Raw genomic sequence first — 13,756 nt, forward strand, 5'->3', positions numbered from 1 at the left:
ACTATCCAGACAAAACACTTTTAACTGAATTAGATTTATTTACTAGTATTCGTTGCAAATACTTGTCAAAGTTTTAGTCCAACATAAAGTATTAGTAATATAGATAAGTTAATATTGAGCCATTGTAATTCCAGTGTTAATATTTATTTTGTATTGGTGCCATCTAGTGACTATTGTAAAGCTACATAAAATAGGAGAAAGAAACAAATAAGGGAAGAAATCAAAAGAAGGAAGGAAGAAAGAAGGAAAGGTAAAAAAATATTATATATATATATATAATATATATCTATATATATATATATATATATATATATATATATATATTTATATTTAAGACATATATATATACATGTATATATATATTACTGTTTTTTACTGTTATTTATTTTTTTGTTTTTTTTATTTTTATTTTTTGTGTACAGTGGCCATCCAACATCATTCATGAATCTGTCAACGAACAACCACAATGGAATTGAAGGGGATAGACCGCAGCAGGGCTCGTTCATTTTCCCTCCCCTCTCAATAGAGCAGAATGGCACTATATGTACAGTCTTTTGTCATTGGAAAGGATCGTGAAAGATTCTTTCCAACGACAAGTCTTACGTGTATATTTTTTCTTTTTTAAGCAGTCCACATGGCAAAACTTAGGGCTAAGTTTGAATAAATTTTGGCAAGGCAAAATCAAGTCTGAAAGCTACCTGTTCATCAGGCAAAACTCAGCAAGAGAGCTATGGGGGAGCATAAATAAAAAATATATAAATTGGGCGTTTTTATAAACGCATTGGCTCACGTTTTTATTGCAGATTTTATTGCATGCCATATTTTGGAATTTTTGGATGTATACCTCAAGCAAAATAAAGTGTAGCTCGATACTTAACGTAGGTAGAGACTAAACGTAGGTAAGATATCAGATCTTTCTCTGTACAGATAAGCTAAATGTAAACTGAAACTCTAGCAGCTTTATTAATGCTACCTAAAATTTTGAAAACCTTTATTGAATACTTTAGCAAGAGAATGAAGAAACCACAGAGCAATTTCTGTCTGGCTGGGTCTTTGTTGCAGCCAACCAAATGAGAGGAACATGAGTCTAAATAGAGATGTGTAGTGACAGAATAATAAACAAGTGGGATGTTTTTCTTGTAGCCTTGATGAATGATGCACCCAGGTGTTTCCAATAATGACAATAAGCACTACAACTCAAAGTATTTCTGATTCAAGTATAATGCATTATTAGGCCATTAGAGGCTGAGTCAAGAAGACCATTTGTGCTCAGACCTATCAATAATGCTCCTTCCCAGCCTGCATTTAGGCCAGAGAAATTAGTCATACTGATATTCTATTTAATAATAACCCAAAGAAGATGCATCAAGAATCTCATTACATTTTAACAGGGTTACAGTAGCCCAGAAGGACCACAAGTTTAATTTTCATAAGAGCATCCATTCCTCAATTATGTCAAACATGAAAATGTAAATGGCAAATTTAATGGTAACAATATCCCTCAAAGCACATTGGCAGGTAAGAACCATTATGTTGAGTGAATGCTGGCTGCATAACAAGAGGATGTTAAGTAAACAGCATTGAATTAAAATTGCAGATTCCAGTTACTTGGGGTAAACATCTCTATGAGTGTTTTATGCACAGGGTTTGCTTATGCAGATATATTGCGCTCATGTACAAGAATTCAGCGTGCTATAATAGTGCAGAAATATCTAATGGGCCAAATTCTGGTATTTTGGCATCCAACCTTCTTCCTGCTTTTATTTTCAGATTTGCATTAACATTGGTAGGGTTGTTTTTTTTATCAGAAAAAAGATACTTTCTGCAATTTCAAATTCATATTGTAGTTAAAGTTAACATTAATACCCAACCTTTATTTAGGCTTAAGATACAGAAAAGATACATTATAACCTCAGTTTATTTTTTTAATGCTACCTAAGTATTTATTTTTTGCTGAGGATAGTATATATATATATATATATATATATATATATATATATATATATTATTTATATTGGGAGTTTTTAAAGCTTCAGACCACAAAATGCTCAATTGACTTCTTGTACACTGCTATAATTGCTTAAAATTTCTTAGCAAATGTTGACATTAAAACAGGGAATCTTGGTTTGCATGTATTACATTCAGTGTTCCAGCTAGCCATTGGCATCAAATTGAACCTTTTCTAGCAAGTCCCACTCTACTGTGTACAATACCAAATACCGGTACTTATTTTCTACTTACTTTCGTTGGATTACATATATTTAATATAATTATATATATTATAATGTTTTTATGTATAATACAATTTGCCAGAAAACTGACAGAATTAGAGGGTAGCTTGAACTCTTTGGTCAGTGACCTGTACTATGCAATGAAACAGAAAAATTCCTATTTTACTATGCATGTATTATATTATATAGTATATGCCAATTAAAGTATGCTATGAGCAAGGACGTATTTGGAATTTTGCAGAGTAGAGTAGGGACTAGTCAGTTAAGAAATAATGGAAAAAAAGAATGAAAAAAAAAAAGAATGGGGGGGGGGGGGCAATTAGGGCCACCTAATAATGATCTGAATTTATCTAATGGTCTAAAATTTAGTACATAATACAGTGGATTTGACTGCTTATGGATCACTGGGGTCTTGGTGATATTCCTGTGTTGAAATATATCTGTTTAGAGCAGTTTTTCTCAACCTGGTACCTGTGGGACCCTAGGTTACCTCCAGAGATCCCTGGGGGGTTTCTTGGGCAATAAGCAGTTTGCCCCTCTCAGGTCACTTTAAGCTAACACCAATGATCTTTTTTGCTATCTGCAATGAAGATATTCTTCCAATGGCCACTAACCACAACCCTAATATACTATGATCTGTGGATATAGTAATTATAGAAGGGGTTCCCTGAAGACTTGAAAGAAATTTAAAGGGATCCCCCATGTAAAAAAAGGTAGAGAAAGATTGGTTTAGACACTGATCATGGCATTGGTTTGTATTGTCTAGATTTACTACTGTAGAGTTACAGCTATATAGATAAAACTAATTATGCTGATTGAATGTATGCTATGGCTAAGCCCAGCTAGGGATTGTACTTTGGAACAGGCAGATAAACATAGACATTACAGTTCCATTTTTGCTGATTATTTAATCACCAGTCCCACCCAGCCACATGTTCCAGATAACAGCAGCAATTATGTAAGTAGGCAGTGGAATATATTTGTTTATAGCTCAAGTAACTGTTAAGCTAATTGAACACTTTTCATTCAGTAAAGGGGTTGGCGTGAAATGGCTAATTATGTTATTGCCAATGCATTTGTAATTGTATTGAAAATGATAAGCAATCTCAGGAGACTAGAGAAGAAACAGAAAATAGGTATTAAACAGCAAATTTCATTACACCAAAAAATTACTCTTTAATTCCATAAATTAAAATAATATCCTTTTATAATCATGCTGTCTTTACCAGAAAAAAGGGCATGATATTTCTCATTGGAAAATAAACAAACTTACCTGCCTGTCTGCAATTTTTTTAAATATAAACTTACCTCTCCTTGCTCCAACATTTTCACCCAGTCCTCTTCCAGGTTTGGGATCTTGAGCCATCCTGACTGGCGAGGCTGGAATGGCATAACTCCTGCTTGTGTGCTTAGGAGTTAATTCTTGGCAGCTAGGTATGGTGAGATAGTCCAAAGTACCCATCAGGGATCCCTATGACACTGGTACATATCAGCATTGGGCACTTGTACTTTGGTAGGGTGCCCATTTGTTGGGAAAAAGCCCTTTAAACTGAAGGGTCATGTTGGCTGTCCCTAATACTTGGTACACCAGCCTGGATAGGCATTCTAGGCAGATACTGACTACAAATTATTATTAGCAATCATTGCATTTTTATTAAAAATCTTATTTTTATATATAATTTATAGTCTATAGGTAAATATAGTTTATGTCTTTTTTAGGTTTGACAAGTGAGTATCAAGAGAAGGTACAGAAAATTTAGTATTAACCCATTTACCCATGTTGCTACAGAAAAACAGGTGTTGGTAAATGATAACAACTGTTCCTTTCCTACCATGACATGCAATATCAGTGAAAGTGAATTCTTTATAAATAGTCTCTTAGGAAATTATGATGACAAGTGCATGGTTAATATCAGTATAATGATTTTTGGAATTCACTAGTTGTGTTAATAAATATAGTTGGTTAATATACTTGCTACTATCATAAACATTAAAGGCTGTAAATGCAGTTATAATGTATTCACTTGTGTTTTACGTATGACTAGCAAATTTACACCTTCATAAAGTTGATACGGAGGACAAGAACATGTGTTTTCAAGAGAGGTGGTCAATTAAGACCATTGTAAAAGTCCATTTGTCATCACTAGAGAGGGCCAAAGTCATATTTCATTGCCCTCCATGTCTCCACCAGCAAAACTTCACAAGAAGCCCATAGTTGCCTTGGCATGTAGCACTCATCACTCAGGCCCCTGAGCATCTTGTAATAATAAACCAGTAATTGAAAGTGGAGTTCAGTGCTGCTGTTTGCATAGACACAGTGCTTGTTAAATGATTGCCACAGCAGGCAGTTCTCCAAGGTGATGAAAGAACCTATTAGTCTGCTTAGTCTGTGGCCAGTACGAGTGTGAAGACAGGATCTTTTCAAACAAATAACGGTCACACAGATTTAGACACTCTGTTTGCACGAAAGTTCCTGTTTAATCGATGTGATAAACACAAAGGTTTAAAATTCCTATAATAGTTTTCAATACAGCTTTGAATTCCTCCAAACCTGATTATTAATAAAAATCTAAAAGTTCATCTGGTATTTATCCTTATCTCAGCAAATACTTTTATGTTAACTGTGTTATTCTGTGTAAAACACATGAATAGTTGAGTTACTGGTATAAAAATGTTGCAGTGATAAATATTAAAGTGATAAAATAATGTAATATTGGTAACATTGACACACTCTTATGTCCCTAAAGTCCAAGGGTAATACCTGGGATTATGTAAAAGATGTAGTGTTTTCATTGCAATACTTGAGTGATTACAAATAATTTAAATTTAAAGAATGCATTGACCCTGATAGTAACAAGAAAAAATATAAATTATTATTGTATGATAGCCAAAAAGATCATTGGTGTCAGTTAAACTGACCTGAAAGGCACAAACTGTTTTTTTGCTCATAGAACCGCTAGCAACCTCTGGAGGAACCCTGGTGGAGAAACACTAGGTTAATGTGTTTTGTAGTTTTGAGATGGTTATTATAGGTCACATGCTCCTAACCATGGTTAAAAGCTTTTGTGCATGGTTGTTGGAAACAAGTAGATGGCGCTGTTTCCTTGTAAAATGTGTAACCAACTGTTTTAAGAATAAACTGCACAGCAAGAGTTTGTTACCCAGTTTAAATGAGGACACAGCACCATCTACTGCTGTAACCTGAATATAAACCAATATTTTATTATAACTGGTATTGTCATGTAAAAAAAATATCTGTTTATACTGAAATATTTCCTATGACATTTTATACAGTTTTTTCTTTTTAATTTAATTTACAGCCACAAAATGTTATAACTTGTGTGATGTTTTTTCTTGATAAATAAGAAGCGCACTTTTTAAACGTGCCTGTGCTCCTCTAGTGCATCCTCTTACAAATTTGGCAGCTAGACTTGAGCACTGTTGGGTCAGAGCAGGCCTCATGCTTTACCACACCCAAAAGCACTGGATATTATTACTGGCTATGGCAGTGAAAAAAGAGTGGAAACATTCTGGAGAGGTAAGTATTGGTCAGGGGGACACCTGGAGACACTCAACAATGGCCTAAATGAATGGAACATCCATATCTGAAATAGTATTTTAATTTGTTAAAACCAACATTTATGGAAAAACACATATAGCAGATAACAGACCAAATAATCTGATATACAGTATATCATGCAAGGAAAATGACAGATGTGAATCAATGAATAGTACTAATAATATTAGTAATAATATTGCTATTAGGTTAAAGGAGTCACTTTTAAAATCTTTTTTTTGTCCAAAATGGCATCGGTGCCCTCTTCAGTGTCACCCTCTGCTCAGGGATCCTATTCTCTGCTCACTTCCTCGTCTAGGTAAGGTGACTCTGTGACAGCTGCCCCTTTACCTTAGAGCAGGCATGTCCAAAGTCTGACCCGGAGGCCAATGTTCAGATTTCCACCGGCCTCTGTCATAAAATCAATAATACGCGGCCCGCCAGAACTGTTTACCACAGTATAAAATACACACGTACAATAAAGCTATTTTATATTTCATTAGAGTTGATCAACCGCCTTGCAATTATCAGCCCGCTACCTGGCAGGCATAATCGGCAGGACGGGAATCCCCATGTTTGAATTGGATTATTATGGTGGGCGTGTGCTGTGCGGGACGCACACTGACAACTTTGATTACAAGAACGTGCTGTGCACGGAGCCCGCATTGACATTGGACTCACGTGTCCCTAGTGGGCGTGTGCCGTGCGGGACCCATGCAGACCACGCTCACACTAACCCTGAGTATGTGCTGAATGGTCGGCCTCCACACATTTTCACCTCACCAAATCTGGCCCTTTTTTCAAAAAGTTTGGACACCCGTCTTAGAGGGCTACAGTGTTCCGCAGGCTCCACCTGCTGGCGAGGATGGGAACACCACCTGAAGTGCATACAGGCTAAAGTGCACTGAGGCTAAAACATGGCAACAGCCTGCAGGGCAATATCCTCATTTCTAGAGGCTCTGGAAAAAAACAGGCTTAGACTCTGCGCCCTGTGCACTTCTCTGACATTGGGATTTGTGACATGGAGGTCCACCATCCTGCCCTGAGACACAACTTTTTTAGGGTATTGGTCCCAAGCTGTTGCATCAGAATTGTAAAAACAGTACATGTACATATGTACTGGCCTTTAGTATACAACCGATTGTGCTCCAGATTATTTTTTTCTCTCTGTATCCATGCTTTGATTCAAAAATCTAAATCAAAATCTCCTCACTCAAATACATTTAAAGAGATTTTAAAGATAGATACAATAGTATTGCCAACATTAAGGGGTTGAAAACCACCAGATACATCCACACAGGATGTGAAACAATGTATTGTTCCATTATTTAGTAATAAATAAATATATATATATATATATATATATATATATATATATATTGCATTCATCCTTGTGAAATAATTGTTCCAGAGTGCCTACAGCTGCAGAAGTAAATGATTTCTTACTTTTAAAGCTCATTTGTCAAACTTATCTAGATTTAGAGTTCTAAATCTAGAGAAAAAGATCTTCTATGCCACCAGCATCAGATGTAGTCTATGACCAGGGCACAAAAAGATGGTCTTCAACACTGTCTGAAAAGGAGGGCTGAAACTAAGCCTAATGACAGCTCCAGGTTGCCCCCAGGGCTTTCACCCAGAACTTAAAGTTTTTAGTTTAGATTCTCCCTTTGTTGTGATATAAATGGACCGGTCTTCCCAGACTATTTCAAGGTGTAACAGGAAATGGGGTTCAGGTAAACCTGGTAGAACAATGGGAACATAACAATTAGAGACAAAGAGGACACACAAAACTACAGAGAAGAAACAGAAATGGCTGTGTCCTAAGCAAGCAAACATTTGGAACTGAAGCCCATGATGCAAAATATCACATAATTGTGCAAATGATTGTTATATGCTTAAAGCACAGCAATAGTTTATGATTTTTTGCTTAGGTATACCTGTATGTTGTATCCATTGTTTTCATTGGTGTTTGCTGACCTATTCCTCTTGCATGTAGGCATGTGTACATCTTCAATCCAGTAGGATACACACATTACACCTTGATATTGTATACTTACTTACACAAGAGTTGACAATGCTCATCTTTAACCAGTGATGCCACTTGCCACTCGCCTTGTCCCGACATCCCAACCTCCCACCTTACTACCCTCCCACTGGTTTAAACCCAGATTTGACAAACCTGAATAAAACCCTACATTTCATTAAAAAGCTTTCATTAAAAAAAATATCACCATGTGGATTAAGCCCTGTTTCTCACAACCCCCTCCTAACCATGGATACATATCTTGAAAACATTAACAAAGTCAAATTATGACACATAGACTAATGTTCTATTCAAATGAATAGGTTGAATATCTCAGAATTTAATATCTAGGCTGTGATTACTAGGGAACATTTAGTCTTCCCCGGAATCATTCATCAGAATAATCTTACAGTTGCTTGCAGAAATCTTTAATCAGGCAGTGACATTGCGACCTGAGCCTTTCTTGAATTGGCTAAGCTAGTGATTTCACATTCTAGCCATAACGGTTACACAATATTAAATGTACACTAGCAATGTGCGGAGTTACAATATTGAAATTTAACCAGAAGATGGCATGGGTGCACACTATTAAAGAGTAAATCAAGCACAGAGAGATGGACAATGTCAAGAGAGCCAGCAGGGAAGAATGTGTGTTATGTGAGGGCTATTTGTTTGTTACTTGTAATTTTAAATCTGGGGATTTCCAAGATAATGCATAGATATATCAATCAGAAGTGAGCATATTAAAAAACGGAAGTAAACTGAAAAAAAAATCCTCACCTTTAACTTTGCAGAACGGTCGATCCTTCCGGAGGTTTCCTGAATCGGGTCCTGCATCGTTCTGGTTATCCCCCTTCATGCCCTAGGCGCCTCCATCTACTTTCTCTTTCTTCCATCTTCTTCCTATGTTACCTGATCTTGCACTGCACAGGGGCAAGATGGGGTGATATATATGGGGAAAAAAAGTTGATCACACTGCACATACGTGAGATCGGTATTTTTTCCCCCATTGAAGAAAAAGCTCCTTCTGTGCATGCCCAATCTCAGGCATGCACAGAGGGGGCAGCCACAAGCCTCCTGGGATCCATGACGAATGTATGGAGGCTCTGCACTCCCATTCAGTTTTGATTGCTGCGGTGATCAAAACAGAAGGGGATTTTTACCTTATATACCAGGGTTGTCTACCTTTTTATGTAAGGTAAAAAATTTTGTTTTAGGTGAAGGGAGATTTTCCTACACATTGCTGCCAGTAACTTTTTTAAAGAAAACTGCCATTATTATTTGTTTTGTCCTCTAAATTCCCCCATGAGTGAGGATCTAAAATGTAATGGTTTAGATGTGACTGGTTGGGTTTAAAATATACCTGAATTTTAGCTTTAATTCCAAACAGACTGAATGGTCTGACTGTTGGAATCTCAGCCAGGACACTATCTGCATGAAGTTTGCAGGTTCTCCCCGTGTTTGCATGGGTTTTCCCAGAGCACTCCAGTTTCCTCCCACAACCCAGAAACATGCAGTTAGGTTAATTGTCTTTCACTTGAAATAGGCCTTAAGGTGCGTACACACTTACAATTTTTATCGTTCCAATCGAACGACGAACGATCGATTGGGCAAAAAATCGTTCGTAAAAAAGTAACCAACGACGCCGACGAACGAGGAAAGTCGCTGGAAACGAACGACCGGACGGGCGGATCGGATTGGACGACGATCGTTGAACATCGTTCGTGTGTACGGTCGTTCGTTGATCGTCCATGGGCTGAGCATGCGTAATGAACGAACGTCCGTTCACTTTCCTGTCGTGCACATAGTTCCTCTATCGCTTAAACGATCGTATCTATTGTGTGTACAATATCTACGAACGATCGTGTCGTTATCTCTATGTGCAGGATCGGTGCTATACGATCGTTCGTGTATATCGTGCAGGAACGTTCGTCGCCGTTTTCCGACGATAATAATTGGAAGTGTGTACGTAGCTTTAGACTGTGGTAATAACAAATGACTTAAGATAGGGACATTATGTGAGCCCCTTTGAAGGACAGCTAGTGACATGACTATAAACTTTGTAAAGTGCTGTGCTAAAGCCTGCTTATATGATTGGCTAAATTAAATCAGAGGAGAGATGACACATATACTTTCTGTCACAAGCAAGATTATTGCAGCTGACAATAAAGGTAGTTTTACCACGAAAACTTTCCTCTGGTCCATGGAAACATTTTGTTGCAAAAAACCTGATTGTGGAGGTGGGGGGCGGCTGATTAAAATAATTTTCATAGAGGTATTGGGCCTGACTTATTAAAGGTCTCCAAGGCTGGAGAGATAGACTTTTATCAGTGAAGCTGGGTGATCCAGCAAACCTGGAATGGATTTCTTCAAGTCATTTGCTATTTGTTATGCAAATGTTTTTAATCCTGGACTAGGTCCATTTCAGGTTTTCTGGATCACCCAGCTTCACTGAGAAGTGTATCTTCTCCAGCCTTGGAGAGCTTTATTAAATCAGGCTCATAATCTCAACTAAAACAATAGGAGACTAAACTGACTTTGCACTTGGGCCTACACATGGTTAACATTTATGCATTTGGTACTTCTAGTTGCTGTTTTTAGGATGCTATATCTTTTCAACAGGTCCTGCTATTCCCCTCCACTTCAAATGGAATACTAATTGTGATTTTTTTCTGTACATATGAACGTCTAATTGAATTTTACATGGGTCAAGATTCATCTAATGATATAAACATTCTTTAAACTTCAGTTGTGACTATTTTTTGCTAGATAAATCATTATGTACAGATGTTTTCTTGACTGCGAGCTTTGACAAGTGTTTATTTGGGTTCCCACCAGATAATACATGACCTCTAAAATCACACTTGTCAGCGCTATTATCTAAAACCTATGTGTATATGTTTGATTTAATTTGTTTTAACCTTATGTGAGTGACAGTGGTCCTCTGCAAGTCATATTTCAGCAAGTCATAGAATCCAGCTTCTACAGTGATACATGTGTCTGATCTTTAATTTATAAAAATAATCACTGGGAAAAGAAAGAATTTTACTCTGGGCCTAGTAGACTTTTCAAAAAACATTTGTAAAACTTTTCCTTAAAAGTATAAATTTGATGTAGCTGGGCATGCCTCCTATATTTCCCATTAAAGGATGAGGGTCATCTTCTGGTTTGGTTAATCTAGAAAAAAACAACAAGTTTAATTACTGTTTGTAATTTCCAAATAAAAGTATACAGTTAGTAAAAGTACAAACAGTAATTAAGATGGTTGTTAATAGCTAGATTTATCAACCCATAAAAAAATCCTCTCCCAGTGGATTAAACTCTACCTACTAGAACAACTCCTAACCACAGTTATATATGTAGAGAACTAAATATTGGTTAAACGTGAGGAAAGAAATTCATTGACTGCTGTTATGTTCAGATTAATAGGTTTTGATATCTGAAGATGTATTATATCTGAGTTGTAATAGTTTATAGGTCTTACTATATGAAATGAAATTATGTTGCAGGTTGTGTCTCCTAGAATGATCCCAACATTGACAGTGGAAGGAAGTAGAGATTACTATGGTGCTCGATTGGTCTGAGACCTGGTGACCATGGATGCCATTTAAGTACAGTGAACTCCCTGTCCTGTTAAAAAAACTGTAAATAATAAAAACTGTTTGAGATTATTCGAAATTTGTGACATGGTGTGTTATTCTGCTAGACATAACCATCATAAGATGGGTACTGGACATAGAGGAATGGTCAGAAACAATATAGGTAAGATGTGGCATCTAAACAATGCTCAGTTGGTACTGAGGACCCAAAGTCTGCTAAAAAATATCTCCTACATTATTACACCACCACCCGCTGAAAGGGGGCAGAATGGATCCATACTTTCATGTTCTTGACGCCAAATTCTGACCCTACCACCTGAATTTTGCAGCAGAAATCAAGACTCATCAGACCAGGCAATTTTCTCTTTTACAGTTTTTGTAAGGCATTGTGAATTGTAGCTTCCAGCGCCTGTTCTTAGCTGACAGATTTGGATCCGTTTGTTCCGAGATGCTCCTCTCCATACCTTGAGTTCTATCAGCTTCAATTAGTTTGGCCATTCTCCTCTGACCTCTGTCATTAATAAAGTAGTATCCCCCAAAAGAATTGCCTTTCACTGAATATTTTCCCATTTTCCGACCATTCTCTATAAACTCTAATTATACTTCTCTATAAATACTAATTATACAGGCAAAATGCTTTGAGTTTCTTCAATGTGATTGGCTGATTAGATACAGTATTTACTTAAACTGAAGAAGCACTTTGGATAGGCCGTGAAACATCTTTAACATTACAAAAAAAAATGTTCAGTTGAAAGTGACTACCAACAGATACCTAAATTGCGGTTGAACAGATGTACCTGGTGGACACACGTCAACATGCATTTAAAATGCAATGTTGTACCTGACTGTATAACCTATTAGTGTGTAACAGTATAAAACAACACTTTACTCCTCTGATCAGAAGCAAAGGTGTGGCTGTTCTTGAAACGCAATTAAACAGTACATGGGGATTTTAAAGATCTGGAGAAGATACAATTTTCATAATATCGTGTCACCAGGCCAAGTGATGTCATGCATAAATAGGAAACAAAAGCCATTGTCCCATGCACTTTAGCTATTAATTCAGTCGCATGAACCATTTTACTACATAAAGCCTTGAGTGCAAAGTGTTGTCTCGAATTTCCAGTAGACACTCTTTGAAATTTAGAGCAATTTGTTTTTATAATATTCATATTTATCTTAAAAATATTATACAAAGCCAATATAATAAAAAGCTTTCCCTCTCCGCAGAAATTCCACTTTGGGTTAACCCAATTTTCTTGCTCACTTAGGGACCTTTAAACAAAATGAAATCCTAATGATGTGGATGCCATGCATAATTAATTGCACTTTTACAGTCTTCCTCACAAAATCCATTCTCATTAGATTAAAGAATTTTCGCAAAGAAGCCATAGTCATTCTTCTTTAAGTGAATACTTTTTTGGAGATTTGGAGATGTTAGAAAGCTAGATATAAATATATCTATATATAGTCCTCTTTTAGGCAGATGTTAAAGGTAGCCACACACATGATTTTTAGAATGGCTATACCTTATGTCAGTTATGCGAAAACCAGCCCTCATATACAAAGTAATCAGAACATGTTGGTTAACTATCCTAGTTTCCACCAAAGAAAAATTCAGAGAATCCCATTGTTTTATTACCTTCCTGATCATTTCTGTTGATGGTAAAGCTCCTAATGCAATTTTTCCTAGCAAAATACAGTATAGTAAAGCTTTTGTACGAAAGCACCACAAACGTTTATATCTTGTGTCTTGTATAGAAACTTTTAAATTAGGACTATGATCCATCTTTGACCATTCAACTGTTTGCATATTCCTAACAAGCAATAAAAAAAAAGCTTTAAAACAAGATTTCATCATGGCGTAATTCAAGCTAAAGTTAAATCTTTTAGTTTGGCTCCCCCTGTTTTTATTTCCCCACCTTATGAAGATTTTAAATAAAACCTGTTTACACTACAACATTTATTTTAGACCCAGAGACATAATCAATTTGTGAAAGGCAAGCAATTCATGGCAGGTAAAGGATTCTGTACACTGTAAAAACATCACTCAGTCTCTTGCAGACCATTCCAGGTAACATCTATATGACAGACTGAGCCTCCATGAATAAAAGGATCAAAATGCAATAAATTAGGGGCTAGCTCAGTGATAGTAGGACTGGGATTGTAAGGGCTAGATGCAGATTTGCTGCAGCTTCTAATAGACACTGTAAGAAATTTATGCAGTCAAATCGGTAAAAGTGATTTAAATAGAATCATGTACAACCATGCAAGATTAAAGGCAAAGCTGGAGTTCAGGTTAAAATAATTTTAAATACATTCACTTTCATTTCAATCAGCAGTGAGT

This window comes from Pyxicephalus adspersus, chromosome 5, assembly GCF_032062135.1.
Source record: "Pyxicephalus adspersus chromosome 5, UCB_Pads_2.0, whole genome shotgun sequence".
Taxonomy (NCBI): domain Eukaryota; kingdom Metazoa; phylum Chordata; class Amphibia; order Anura; family Pyxicephalidae; genus Pyxicephalus; species Pyxicephalus adspersus.